The sequence below is a fragment of the Nyctereutes procyonoides genome, unplaced genomic scaffold, assembly GCF_905146905.1.
Source record: "Nyctereutes procyonoides isolate TBG_1078 unplaced genomic scaffold, NYPRO_anot_genome, whole genome shotgun sequence".
Classification (NCBI taxonomy): Eukaryota; Metazoa; Chordata; class Mammalia; order Carnivora; family Canidae; genus Nyctereutes; species Nyctereutes procyonoides.
Window position 1 is genome coordinate 5,347,275 of NW_026575155.1, and position 15,670 is coordinate 5,362,944.

General features: G+C 44.4%; 1 protein-coding gene across 7 annotated transcripts in view; it reads right to left on the reverse strand.

Annotated features, from left to right (window-relative positions):
- Positions 1 to 15,670, reverse strand: part of TIAM1 (TIAM Rac1 associated GEF 1) — a 381,711-nt gene that overhangs the window by 183,726 nt on the left and 182,315 nt on the right. The window lies entirely within an intron of this gene.

The window sequence follows — 15,670 nt, forward strand, 5'->3', positions numbered from 1 at the left end:
GAGGAGTCCTCCGTGCTGTCCACCAGCTGCTGCCCAAGCAGAGGCGCTGCAAAGGACTTCGAGAAGGAATATATAGGTCAAGAGACATTTTATTGGATGCATGAACAGAATTCACAGCTGTTTCCTCAACTTCAGCTTGGATGCTGTTGCTGTTGTTAAACAGATTTCACCCACGGAGGAGTTTAAAGTTCCCAGCAGAACAGAGAGTTCTCGTGTGCCTCCTGCCCGCACACCTGTACAGCTCCAGCCATGACCAACATCCCCCACAGACTGGGATGTCTCTTGTCTCCACTGAGCCTACGCTGACACGTTCTCGCCCCAAAACCATAGCTTGCATCAGGGGTCACTCCTGGTGGCATGTCCATTCTGCAGGTTTCAACAAATGTATAGTGACATATGTCTACCACCGTAACGATCATACAGAGTAGTTTCATTGCCCTTAAAATCCCGCCTTCAGAACCTTGATCCTGTTCATCTCTGGCTCCCTCGGACAAGTTCGTGGCAACCACTGACTTTTACTGTCGCCATCGTTTTGCCTTTTCCAGCACCATCAGAGTGCTGAATCCCATAGGATGTATACTTTTTAGATTGACCCCCTTGAGCATCTTCCATGGCTTTCAATGGCTTGAAGGCTCATTTCTTTTCAGTGGGGGATAATACTGCATCGCATAGATGACCATGGTTTACTTTTACCTTCGCCTACTGAAGGGCATCCTGGTTGCTTCTGGGTTTGGGGGATTATGAATAGAGCTGTATAGACACCTGTGTGCGGATTTTTGTGCACATGCTTGTATGTTTGTTTTTTTTTTTTTTACCAGCATTTTAGGAAGCAAAAAAGATAACAGAGAAATGTAAAGCACAACTTTAGTGAGGGAAAGGCAAAACAAGCTCCGTACCCTCCAGGAAAGTCCTTCTTTCCAAGAATCTTTTTTTGAGAAATTAAATCATCAAAGAAGTCTGGTTTTAGTTTTATACATACATGAATCCAGTCCTGACACTATGGTTTTCTCCAGCACATCGAATGGATTCATAAACTCTGCAATGTAAAATGGTTTTGAGTATTTTCTTTTCTCCCTATTAATAATACCTGTCTGTGGGACTTCACTGGCAATTCTATTACCTTTAGCCCATTTTTCTCAACTGGTGCCACAGGCCTGTGACTTCCGCTGAGAGCCATACCCTGCCTGAATTCCATGAGCCTCTCACTGAGCGCGGCACACAGTGGGTGATAAACAAATTGTCCATAGGTGAATACGTTTCGAACATTCAACCAAATATTCAGCCAAGATTATGACAAATTTTAAAACAAAGATTCATAAAAGTCCCCACACAGGTATCGAAATTGATTAGGAAAGCAAGCATCCATTCAACCAATTGCACCAAAATCCACTTATCATTACTAAACAGGAAGCCTAAGAAATGTGGCCATCTCAAGTCAGATAGGTCCACGTCTTGAAAAGGGGAAACTCACCACATCAAAACACAGACTGCAGGCTGTCAGGCTGAAGCTGCTCAAGGGACTGTCACCTGCCATCTCTCAGGGGAAAGGCGATGAAAGATGATATCCAAGAATCTGAACATGTTTTAAGATACGGTATACCAGAAGAAACCATTTTCTCAATGATTTCTTAAATCAACATTCACCGTCAACGTGTCTAAAATCGAAATGCATTCCTAGTGTGAAAGACACCCACAGGGCCACACTGCTCAGGACGGGGAGTCCCCAACTATACCACACCAGCTTTAAATTCTTGAATGAAATCACAAGGCATTTTAGCAGGCCTTCCATTTTCCATTTGTACATGTAGACATTTACACAATGTCTACCGAAGGCTGACATTTCGCAGATGAATTTCCCACATCCTGTATTTACCACATTCAAAGTATTCCTGGGCATTCCCACCCACTCCCATTTGTGAGTTAAAAAGAGAATTGGAGAAGGCCAGATGGATAAATAGACAGGGGTCGCCTGAACGACGGCTCTCACTCGCAGGACCGCAATCTGATTTCAAATTATAGAAATAAGAGGCAGGCGATCTGGGTTTAAATGCTAACTTGATGTGCTCTTGAGAAGATGGAAATATTTAACCTTCAGATCTGCTTTTTGCTTTCTTTTAGCTATACAGTCCCAATGAAAAAGTAATCCACGTATAATGTATCCAATAGCCGAGAAAAAGCAAGTAGACCCTCCTATGTTCCCTTCACCCGGCTAGCAGCACAACGGTGTGTTTTCTCATTTTGTTTAATTTCTCTGCTGCTGAAAATTACTTCCAGACTCTGTCTCTTCTTTAGTTTCCATTTTTGTCCTACACGAAACCCCATAATCCTGGAGTAAAAAGGAAAGAAAGAAAAGAAAACACGAGTAGAGGGCAACACCATGTTTTAAGTAGAACACCAAAAAAAATATAAAATGTGGCCACAGCATCTGCATCGGAAAGCACCATATTTAAATAAATAATGTAGTAATAACAAGTTAACAGTTGAGTTTTGTGGCACCTGGGTGGATCAGTTGGTTGGGCATCTGGCTTCGCTCGGCTTGGATTGTGATCCTGAGGTCCTGGGATCGAGTTCCATGTCAGGGCTCCCTACTCAGTGGAGAACCTGCTCTTCTCCCTGCCCCTGCCCCACTCATGTTCTCTCTTGCTCACTCTGCTCTCTCAAATAAATAAATAAATAAATGATCCTTCAAAAATTAATTAAAAGTTACAAATTAAAAGTTGAGTTTTTTTTAAGATTTTATTTATTATTTGACACTTTGACACACACACACACACACAGAGCAGCAAGCAGAGGGAGAGGGAGAAGCAGACTCCCCACAGAGCAGGGAGCCTGATGCAGGGCTCCATCCCAGGACCCTGGAATCATGACCCAAGCCAAAGGCAGATGCTTATTAACCAATTGAGCCACCCAGGTGACCCCCCTTCCCATTCCCATTTCAAATACTGAGCTCCTTCTCAGGAAGTGCATGGAAAGGAAGACACAACAGTTCTCTGTGAACAGAAGTTCTATACAATGTGTCTAACAGGGGCATTTCCTGCATTCATTTTGACAAATTGTGAGTTTCCTGGGTTGAAAATTATGCTTATCCACTTTGTTCCCTCAGTCCCTTATTATATCATAGGTGCCCAATAAATGTTAGTTAGATGTATGCTGAGCAGGGAGCCCGACGTGGGGCTCGATCCCAGGACCCCAGGATCATGACCTGAGCCAAAGGCAGACACCCAACCAACTGAGCCACCCAAGTGCCCCAAAAGTTGCGTCCTGATACAAAATGTCCCTATCACAGGCTCTGACTACCCTACAGAAAGAGATTTCCATACATCCCAAGGACCCTGACTACATAATTTGTTCTCCCGACCATTGGCTCTCCTAATGTCAGAGAGTTAGGAAGAGCACACCAAAAACACTCTGGTCACCAGACTTCTAGCCTGGTGCTTCTTCTCCACTTCCCATTTTATTAAACAAACACTGACGGGAAAAAAATGATAGCCATTTTGTTTAAACACAAATGACTGCACTTACTTTCCCCCCTCACCTAATTTTAAAAAACCAAAAACATAAAAATGATCATTCACCAAAACAGAAAAATTGCTATGCCCTAGGCAAGAGGCAGCTTCCAGCAATGCATCAATACCAACATGGGAACCATCCAGAGAAAACCTTCAAACCACCACCAAGGAACTGCGTAATAAAACTCCCACACTCATATTCATACTATTTATATGACAATTAAAATCACCCTCCAAGGACCTAAAAAAAAAAAAAAAGTCCATGGTTTAGATGTTTTCATGACTAAATGGCCCATCGGGCAAGATGAGCACAAACTAGATTTCTCTAAACGATGAAAGAATGGAGCAGCAGAGGAATAGCCACCCTTGTGGTGAGCATAGCATAAATAAATAAATAAATAAATAAATAAATAAATAAATAAATAAATTTTCAAAAATTAATCACTATTTGAATCATTATTTGTACACGTGTAACTAATGTAACACTGTGTGTCAACTATGCTTTAATTTAAAAAAATTAAATAAAGAATTAAAATAAAAAAACAAATTAAGATTAAAAAAAGAAGTGGAACAGAAATACTAAGCCCCCACATTGGATGTTTGCCTCTGATTTTTTCTTTTTTAAGATTTGTTTTTTTATTTATTTACTTATTTATTTGAGGGTGGACAGGGCAGAGGGAGAGGGAGAGAGAGAATCTCAAGCAGACTCCCCACTGAGTGTGGAGCCTGACTCAGGGCTCAATTTTGTGACCCCCATGACCATGACCTGGGCTGAAATGAAAGAGTCAGACTGAGCCACCCAGGCACCCCCATCCCTGATTCCTTAAAAAGAAATAAATACGATAGATGCACTGACAGTTCTGGCAACACAGGAAAATGAGAAATGGGAAGAGCTGGGAGTGCTGACTGCCCAGGTGTCCACCTGGGCTTGCCATGAGTGGCCTGTATCATCTCTACCTCTCTTGGCCTCCGTTTCTCGGTGTGAAACTGGGATGATAATAGTTCACTGGGTTATTGGGAGGATTAAACGTGGTTAATACATGTTAAGCATTTAAAACCGTGCCAGGCGGAGAGTAAACTCTTAATACACAACAGAAATTAGTAATATAATTAGCAATTCTCCCGATCATTCCACCGCTGAACGGCTCATGTCCTAACCCTTTGAATGTACCACACTTCTAGATGACAGCTCTCATCTGGCCCATTAACTTTCTCACCGTGTTATCTTTTCTTCCCTTCTACGCTGTAAGCCCCTTGAGGGAGTGTGAGCTGCGTGTCATACCTCATTGCGTCCTCCACAGACACCTCCAATGATGACACCCAGAGCCACCCAATGAATGCCTCGTTGGAGGAATGAATAATTGAACTGACCACCCTGCCCCTTCCCAGTCAATATGAGGCCTGGAAACTAGATGTCACTGTGTTAACTTGAATATATTACCTTACTTTGGTTTGTTGGGACTTCCATAAAGGCATTAGAAAAATAAATAGCAACAGTTATTATTACCCAGAGGCTAGAATAGGAAAAGCTTTCAATCAACGCTTGCGGCTTTTGGCTTTTCCACTCTAACTGAAGTCCATGCTTCCTTTGCAAGGAGGCAACTGTAATTACCTCCAGTGTTCCCTCTAAAGCTCAAACCACCAAAAAAAAAAAAAAAAAAACATTTGATTGTCACATACCGTCAACTCTGGATTTTTCTTTCAGGCACAATTCAGCTGCCTCACACACTCGTCTGGGTGTTCTTCATTACCATGCTTCTTATTTCCATCAAAGCATCAAAGCCACCAGACAGACTGATGCTGCTTGACCAGCCAACAGTCCCACCAATAAGCCCCCCTGCCTCCCCAGCTCTAGCTTCAATCCCCTGGGCTTTCAGGTTCTTTCACCTAAGCCTCCAGCAAAGCTAACCCAGTCCTCTGGAATGAATTTACTTTCTAGCTCTGAAAGTCATCCGCAATCCCAGAACTTTCTTCCCCACCCCCACCCCTACCCCAGACCATTCACATTCTCTCATAAGAAAACAGAACTTCACGAAGCATCAATTAGGAGCAGAAAGAAAAGGCTCTGCTCTGAGCCAACTGGCTTCTTCCCAAGCTAAACACACTTATGTAAACCCAACTCCATTATTGCCCAGGCCTGTGGACGGACCAGGGCACCCAGCCTTTCTGGAGTTAAGTTTTTGTTTACCCACTGTCAAGTAGGCATTTCCCAGGCAGCCTCTCCTCCCATGGAGACTGGCTGCAACCACCCCTACCTCCTACCCAGGCAACCAAATGTGACATCAAAGGAGCCTCCCGAGTGGCCATCTGTCCCTGCCATGCCAATGTTTATGCAATGTGCGCAGGAGAGGGACAGAAGGGCCAAAGGATCCGGGGCACCGTGCTGCATCAGACCCGAGGCACCAACATCTCAGGCTGTACGTGCTACAGAACAAGACGGTGACAAGGAAGCCCTCCGTCCAGCAAGAGAGAGAGGCTCCTTCCTCTTAAAAAGAAAGATAAAACTATTTTACTTTCTTGAGGGTGTTCAAAGATTGGGCTTGGTATGTATCACCTGTGGGTAGGTATCTAAAAATAAAGACAGATCCCTAGTTCTGCAGTTTTTCAAAGACTGCACACCCTGCTCCCCCAAAATCCCACCCAAACAGGGTATTTCAGGCAATACCAACTTTAACAAATTCACATGCAGCTAAGGTAGAAAAGGAATACGTCAGAAAAGAACCCGGGAGTCAGAGAATCCTAGAGGTAATATGACCATTAGATTCATTGTCTAAAATGGATGTGTTGTGGGTTTAGAAGTCAAATAAAACACAGCTCATGGGGCAACCCCAGTGGCTCAATGGTTTAGCACCTCCTTTGGCCCGGGGGATGATCCTGGAGACCCAGGATCGAGTCCCACATCGGGCTCCCTGCATGGAGCCTGCTTCTCCCTCTGCCTGTGTCTCTGCCTCTCTCTTTCTCTCTCTCTCTCTTTGTGTCTCTCATGAATAAATAAAATCTTTTTAAAAAGAAAGAAAAAAAACGCAGCTCAAATCCAGGGTCACCACGTGTGATTTTAGTGAAGTCATATGGGTTCCATCGACTAGACTTGGAAAGAATGGCACATCCCACGATGGCAGTGGGGATCAGTCATGTACTCTGCTAGAGAACACTTAGCAGAACACCAGGCACACAGGAGGTGCTCAACGTATGTGGTCTCTTTTCCTTTGCATCCTCAGTTCTGGATTAACCCGCTTTCCTGGACCTTCCGGTAGAGGAAGGCAAAGTACATCTGAGTTGGCCAAAGAAGGGAGGTCACTATGGACAGGGGGGCGGCCACGAACAAAATTCAACACACTGACTCTGCTGAGGAACATCTCTGTTATTGTTCAAACGGGTGGGGTGGTGTGGGGAGACTTGACATGTTTCACCTACTATTCACATGAAGTTTGTCAAATTGCATCTCAAGTCTTGGAAGAAAACCCACATTATTCATCACATAAATCTGCTTAAACTCCTCCGGGGGGGAGATGGCTAGCCACTGTGCTTGAAGCCAAGAGATGAGACATCCACTCTGTGATTCAACCTGAACAGCTGTGCAGTGAAAACGCACACACGGGCTCACACAAAAATGGGCTAACAATTTTTAGATTTGTCCCTTGCCGATTTTTTGTTCCTTCAATTTTGTTCTTTGGCCACATTATTTCCCTTCATTCGCAGAACCTGGATATAACCTTGGCATTTCTTTGGACAGCTCTGACTAGGTTTCTCGATTCATCCCCAAAGAATCAAGTCGCTGAACACTTGCTTATTTTGTGGTTCGGAGCCCACGATCATAGCTCTCCAGGATTTATGGTCATAATGGGCAGGGCAGGGAGGGAAGATAGACAGCAGTCCTGCCTTATCCATGGGGGTATGTCCCAAGCCCCTCCCACACCCATGGATGCCTGAAACCACAGATAGCAACAAACCCTACCTATACTGTGTTTTTTCCGATACAAAGGTACCTACGATTTTGATTTATAAATTAGGCATAGTAAGGGATGAAAAATAACTAGTAAGAAAACCAAACAATTATAATGCTATATGGTAGTAAAAGGTATGAGAATGTGGGCCCTCTCAAAATATCTTACTGTGCTGTACTCACCCTTCTGCTCGGGCTGATGGCAGATGATAAAAGGCTGACGTCACAAGATGAAGTGAGGTGGGTGATGTGTGTACTGTGATGTAGTGTTAGGAGGGTCACCTGCCTGTGGACCACGGCTGACCATCAACTGAAGGTAAGTGAAACCGTAGATAAGGGGAGACCATTGCGCAAGGTGACATCTGGCAAATACTACTGGTTCCGAGGGGGAAAGACAGGAGGCTGGGACAGACTGGCAAGGAGGCAAGGAGGAGGAGGGCTGGAGTTCACTCTGAAGGGCAACTGATAGAATGTCATGGGGAGGTGGGGGGGTGGGAATGAGTGGACACACGCCCCGAGAGAGGACTCAGTCACTCACTACAGGGGTCATTCTAGAACACCCCATGGCATCACTCTAATGTACAATGAAGCAAATCTACAGAAAAGAAGAGGAAGCCCTGTCTAGGAGAAATAAACAGGAGCATTCTGATTAAGAGCACAGACCCTGGGGGGATGGCCTGGGCGGCTCAGTCAGCTGGGCATCTGCCTTGGGCTCAGGTTGTGATTTCAGGGTCCTGGATCAAGTCCCACTCAGGGCTCCCTGCTCAGTGGGGAGTCTGCTTCTCTCTCTGCCTCTGCCCCTCCCCCTGCTCACGCTCTCTGTGTGTGTCTCTCTCTCACTTTTAAATAAATAAAATCTTGAAGGAAAAAAAAAAGAGTGCAGACCCTGGAGCTTGGGGACTGGGGTCCAAATGCTACTTCCCCACTTCCTAACTCTGTTGCTTTAAAAAAGTTACTTAAGCCAGTGATGAGAATTTGTTTATAGAGAACACCAGTCTGGGGAACAGGGGAAGGAAGCCCCCAGGGGTCTCTGGAAACAGGACAGAGGAAACCTCAGATTTGTCCTCAAATCCACATGCCCCCTCTCCCTTACTGGTTATTATTATTATTGTACTATTATCATTCATATCATTTTGTTACCCCTTGAAAAAAGCTAATAACCCAATTAGGATAATACAAGGTGACGTAAATACCGAAAGGGAGGGCTCCAGGCCGCCGTGTGCACGCAAAGAAAGGAGTGGCAAAGGCTGTCGGGCTGGTTCAGGAGCAACAGGTAAGACAGGAGCCGCAAGTCACAGCAAGATGGGCCAGGCTGGGCCTGCAGCACCGGCTGGGAAACGAAGAAGTGCGGGCGTCGGAATGCAAACGCGGGCAGCCGCTATGGAAAACGGCAGGGAGGCTTCTCAGAAAATTAAAAATAGAACTACCATATGATCCGGCAAGCCCACTGAGGGGTATTTTTCACAGGAGAGAATGGAAAGCAAAGCTCAGGGAGATATTAGCGCTCCCGTGTCCGCTGCAGCCCCACTCCCAGCAGCCAGAATGCAAAAGCCACCTAAATGTCCAGCGCCAGATGCATGCGGGGGACGTGCAGTGTGTACACACAATGGAATATTAGTCAGCCTTTAAAAAGAAGGAAGTCCGGCGAGCCTGCAACAACACGGGTGAACCCTGAGAACATTCTGCTGCGTGAAATGAGCTAGTCACAGTAAGACAAATGCCTCGGGATTCCACTTACATGAGGAGTCTAAAATAGTCTAACCCATGGAAGCAGAATGGTGCTTGCCAGGAGCAGGAGGGAGGGGGAAATGGGAAGTCACTAATCACCTGGGGCATTTTTTTTAAGATTTTATTTATATATTTGACAGAAAGAGAGAGAGAGAGAGCGAGCTTGAGCACAAGCAGGGGGAGTGGCAGGGTCAGAGGGACAAGGAGACTCCCCGCTGAGCAGGGAGCCCGATGCGGGACTCGATCTCAGGACCCCGAGATCATGACCTGAGCTGAAGGCAGATGCTTAACCAACTGAGCCACCCAGGCGCCTCGGGGACATTATTTCAGTTATGCCAGATAAATAGGTTCTGGATATCCACCATAAAATACTTTACCTATAGCGACTAACACTGTGTTGTACCTTTAAAAATCTGGTAAGAGGGACGCCTGGGTGGCTTAGTGGTTGAGCATCTGCCTTCGGCTCGGGTCACGATCCTGGGGTCCAGGGATCGAGTCCCGTATCAGGCTCCCTGCATGGAGCCTGCTTTTCCCTCTGCCTCTGTCTCTGCCTCTCTCTGTGTCTTTCGTGAATAAATAAATAAAATATTTTTTTAAAAAATCTGGTAAGAGGGTAGGTGTAAGGTGAAGTGTTCTTGGTGCGGTAAAATCCAAAGAAAGCAACAACACTACAAGGGATCATGCTTCAGGAGGCATCTCTGATTCCTCCTCTCCACCAAGTTGGCAGTCACAAATTGTGTTCAAATTCTGGATCCGCCAGCATGCTACCAAAAGCTGATAAAGCGTAAACAGTGCAGCGTGCTACTAATAACAAGGCTTGGGTGGGTTTGTTCACGGGAGGCAGGCAAACCTGAAAAGAATAATTGCACCTCTGTAGAGTTATAAAGCCCCTTTTGGTCTTAATCGTTCTCCCCCTAGGAAGTAAATGAGGATTGACATGCCGCTGTCCCCACCTGAGAGAAAGGAAGCCAGAGTACACACACAGCCCTTCTTGCTGACTCACGCCCCACCAGGAGGTAGCATTATTTCTTTGCTCTGAGTGCCTGTAATGCTGCACGTTCACCACTTGATCCTTTCAGTGGGAAGCTCCTTGCTTAGCATGCCATGAAGACTCCAATTTGAGCACAGCAGTGAGGCCTCCATGCAATACTCCCCAGTAACCAAACCTACTTCATGGTTTAGACAAAGGTTCACCCTGCCTGCCAAAAGTAACGTGATCTCATGTCCAAGAGCCCCAGAAGAAGCCCATGCCTGATACCAAGTTTCCTCTGTTGCAGCCCGAAACAATTGCTTCTTCTCCTTTCCTGGAATCGTGAGGGCAGGCAAAAGAGATGCCAGGAAGGCAAAGGTGGGAAGATTACCTGTGAAGACTCTGAAACACTACAGTCTGAGAATCAATGGGAATGTTCTTCCTCACGACTCAAAGGCATAAGGAATCAATAGAAATCTATAGTCATTCCCCAGAGGCAGACCCAGAGCACAGTGACCCTGCCATGGGATGTGCCACCACACCCTCTTCAGCAAGCCTGAATGATTGGCTTGTCCTAGGAATGACCCTACAGTGGGGACCCTACACCTCCAAAGGTTCCCAGGAAATCCATTTCAAAGCCTCAAATTGGGAATGGGGTGAATCAGCAACCCCTGCTTCCCCAAAACAGCAGTCACAAATAATGAATTTCCTGTTGTCCCAGAACGGAAAGATCTGAGCAGGGTCTTAAGACAGGAAGGAATTTAAGAGTTTGAGTCCGCATTTCCCAGCCTTGTGCAAACCCCCCGCTTACCCCATCCCAAACAGAAGAGGCTTCTCTCAAGACCTCCAAACGTGCCATTCGGAGAGGCTGCTCACATCCTAGGTAAGGGACTAGGCTTCAGAGTGTCACCCCACGAGACCAACCCTCCAGGAGGCTTTCGGGTCTAGAAAGGTAGGCCTCAGTCCACACTGGTTCTACCTACAGGAGTAGACAGAGGAAAACAATGGGTTTTGTGCTCATTTTTCCCAGGGGTTGCAGGATCACCCTCTGAAATATTAACAAGATCACACAGGAGAAGTACTGGGTATGTTGTAGACACTCAGTAAATTAGTATTTAGTATTAGTATTTTAATAATCAAAGAAATATTTACAGGGACTTACTCAACTACGGGCTTTGTAGAAAGCACTTTGGCCATGGTTATTCTTGCCCAGAGAAGCCTCTAAATGTACGGAAGTCGGAAATCTCAAACACTGGAGCATATGATTCCAAGGTATCACCTGAGGCTCTGTGCTTCAGTACAAGAAGATCTCACAAATCCACCCCTATCTGTTAAACGCATAAAAGTTACCAAAAGCCATGATCTCTCCCCACCAAGTTTTACCAATGAGTGCCACGCTAATACTTGTTTTCAAGCAACAGAATCAAAATAAACTGGAGGAGTGGTGTTGCAAAACACTGATGAAGACTATACGCCTCCTTGTTCCCCACTCTCATAAAAACACCGACCAGTACAAACAGCAGCACAGTTACTCAGTGCACCGGGTCAGAGAGGACGGGCCAGACCAAAGGCAGTCAGTCAATCTGTTGTCTTCGAGAATAACTTCCCAGCTGAGGCCAATTCACAACACAAAATGTAAACCAAGACTGGCTCCTTGGGCAGAGCAGCGAATGACGTTGGCAGGGCACCACAAAGCCTACCCTCGGCTGCCCCCCCTCCTTGGTCAGCCCCTTGTGCTATGAGACAACTAAAGAAACATTCACTAATTATGCCACATATTCCCCAGGATCTTTTCAATGGACAGACCCCAGGGAGAACAAATGGCTTCAAGTTGGATGACTTCAATAATGCCATATTCCTTTGTGGAGGAAGATTACCCAGCCAACGGCCTCCACCCCATGCTTCTCATTTCCCTTCTTGGTTATGAGGTCAGCCATAGCATCAAACAATCCAAAGCTTCCCCCCAAGTACCAAGGAACTTTCAGCTCTGCAAAAAGCATTCTTTTTGATTGCAAAGGCGATAGAGAACAGATATGGATATCACCAGTACTATCTGTCACCCAGTTTACATTCCTACCAACCGTGCACGGGGGTTCCCTTTGCCCCACAGCCTAACACTTGTTATTTCTGGACTTTCGCCTTGTGAGACGGTGGTGTGTCATTGCAGTTTTGATTTGCATTTCCCTGATGATAAGTGATGTTGAGCGTCTTTTCCAGAGTAACTGGAGTTCTGGAATAACTAAATCTAACAAACTTTGCCTTCATAGAAACAACTCCACTAACTTACATCTCAAGCTTGGCCACATTTCGAGTTGTGTACTCCTTTCAGTTCTACAAAGGAAGAGAAGGGGGAGGGAAGGAGGAAAGAAGGAAGGAAGGAAATAATAAAACAGTGGGACCCTCGAGGAAGTGAGATACACTGAAGAAAAAATAATCATCATCCCAGGAAGGTAAGGGAAAAATCGGAGTGGAAAAAATATACAGCCAGTATACCACTGATCAACTAGGATAATAAGATGCAAGTACTGAAAATATGGAGAGTGATCCCAATAACCCATCTGCCCATAATGAAGACAGAACAGATGGGAGAAGTGGTTTTGTTTTATTCTGTTGAAATAACCTTTCACAGTTCTGGGAGGAAGGCACTGAGAGAAGTTGTGAGGTTGCAAGTATAACCAGAAAGGGCAGGAGGGGAAACACACAATGTACTATAACGTATTAAGTGCCTACTTTGTTCCAAATCACAAGACAGGCGTCTTCCATAAATACTCATGTAGAAATCTCCCAACAGGGGTGCTGGGTGGCTCAGCCGGTTAAGAGTCTGACTCTTGATTTCAGCTCAAGTCATGATTTCAGGGTCCTGAGACTGAGCCCTGAACTCAGCAGGGAATCTGCTGGAGGACTCTCCCTCTCCCTCTGCCCCTGCCCCCACCCCACACACCACTCACTTGTACCTGCGCACATTATTTCTCTGTAAATAATAAATAAATCTTAAAAAAAGAAAGAAGAAAGAGAGAAGAGGAGAAGAAAGAAAGAAAGAAAGAAAGAAAGAAAGAAAGAAAGAAAGAAAGAAAGAAAGAAAAAAGATCTCGTTACAGCCCCCTAAGCAGTTTTCATTATTTCCATCTCACAAGAGGCGGAAATGTAAACTCAGAGGGGTTAGGCAATTTTAGAGCTAAAAGTAGCTGAGCGAGAATTCAGATCCAGGGGCGCCTGGCTGGCTCAGTCAGTAGAGCATGCAGCTCTCAATGTCCGGGTCATGAGTTCGAGCCCCACAATGGATGTAGGGATTATTTAAATAAATAAACTTTAAAAAAAAAAAAAAGGCAAAAAGGATTCAGATCCAGTTCTTTCTGAGTCTACAGTTCTTGTTCTTAAACTGCCACAAACTCAGAATGATTTTCTGAGAAAACATTAAAATGCCAAGACTCATGAATTAAATATGAACCAAAATGAAACTTTCTTCCTCAGTCATTACAGCAAATTTGCTCTGCCCCAGTACAAAGTAAATCTGTATTGTCAAGTAGGTTGAAAGCACCTACAATTCACATTAAATTACCAGTAAATCTTATGGAAATTCTAGCTAGATGTTTCCAAAACAATTTCACAGGGTGTGCCCCAGTGAATATACAAAACCCACCTTAGAACAATGTGATCCACTGTGTATGATACCCAAGAGCACAAGATATATTTTAATAAAACCTAGAAACATTATTTCAAAGACACATAAATAAATACATAATATCTGCCTCCCTACAGCTAGGAGACTCAGTTACTTAGTTTTAAAGGCTCTTAAAATCTTATTTGACAGTGTTCCACAGCACAGGACTTTTCAAATGCATGTAAACTTAAGAAAGGAGGCAGTGTTTTTGTTTCATTTAAAATACAAAAACCAAAACTGGTTCTTCCAAATGCCAATAAAATTGATAATAAGTTAGCAAGACTGATCAAGGGGAAGAAAAGCACAAATAACCAATGCCAGGAATGAAAAAAGGAAACATTTCAAGGGGGGCCTGGAGGGCTCAGTCAGTTAAAGCATCTGACTCTTGATTTCAGCTCAGTTCATGATCTCAGGGTCCTGGGATCAAGCCCACGTCGGGTGTGAAGCCTGCTTAAGATTCTCACTCTCCCCCTAAAAAAAAAAAAAGAAAGAAGAAAGAAAAGAAAAGAAAAGAAAAGAAAAGAAAAGAAAAGAAAAGAAAGAAAAGAAAAGAAACCAAAAAAAAGAAAAGAAAAAGGAAACATTTCTACGTCTTTTCAAATATTATAAAAGGATATTATGTGCAACCAATAAATTTTAAAATGTACACGAAATAGGAAAACTCCTATAAAAAACTAGTTACTAAAACAAGATCATCTTAATGCCCCTATTTCTATCAAACAAATTGCATCTGCAACTTCAAAAACAAAAAATTCAGAGCCAAACCAGGTTATTTGTTAGAAAGTAAGGAGACCTTGAGAAAAAAAAAATATATATATATATATAACATCCTCTCACACCTACCTAATTCATATAGAATTAATCCAATTTCCGATGTCTGCATGAAACAGTCCCATGTGACAATGTCTAAATACCTTTATGAATAATATACTCCCTTTCTCTGGCTAAGGATTATTGTTCCACAAAACTCCATGTGAGCAAGGGTCTATTAGTCAGCTTCACCAGCACTATCACGAGATCCCATTTGGTTGTCTTTCCTGTTGAGTGAGTTGCTACAGTAGGCTTCTTGGGGGTGGGGGAGGCCGGTCACACACTTGATGTCAGCATCAAGTTCACATCTGCATGCCATGTTCTTTCTTGAGTCCTCAAGGAGCTAGAACAAGGCTCTGGCAGTTGTGACCACCTGGACCATGCAACCTGTTATTCTTCCTTGGAACGTGTCTGCTTTGGTTTAAAAGTCATTTCATTTTAACTTCTGTCTCACTGACTTCAGGGAAGCTGGAAGGTGAAAGCAAACTAAGTAAAAGTATGGCCACAGCAACCTGTCCTCTGACCCCAAAGTTCAAGGGGAATGTGCCTCAGGAAAGCCAGGCTGTCCCATTCTGATAACAGGAAGATAATAAAATCAGCCTTTAACATCTTCCTAATTGCACCCACCCCAGATCTGGGAAGAAACACCTATAAAATGAAATCTGGCTTTCTATAAACCTAGTAACGGCCACACATTTCTTCACCTCCCTAAAGGTGCCCTAAAAATGAAACAATTCTCTAAAAATTCCTATGAAGGACTAGCTTACAAAACACACAGAGAGAGCTCCCACTGCTCTGTACTAACCTGTTGACTGGATATAAAATAGGTGAAACAGGTAAATTAGCCCAAAAGCCTCTGCTGGACCCCCATGCGGTGAGCAAATACCACAACCTCTGAGAGGGGCTTCTAATAAAACCTAAAGAATATTTGCAAGAAACTTTACCTTTGGCCAAGTTTATCACTGGCTGGAACATATATTAAGCGTCACTTGCAATGAATGATCCCAACCCCGGGTGCCAGCCTCCACCCAAACTTCCTCTCCCCACCC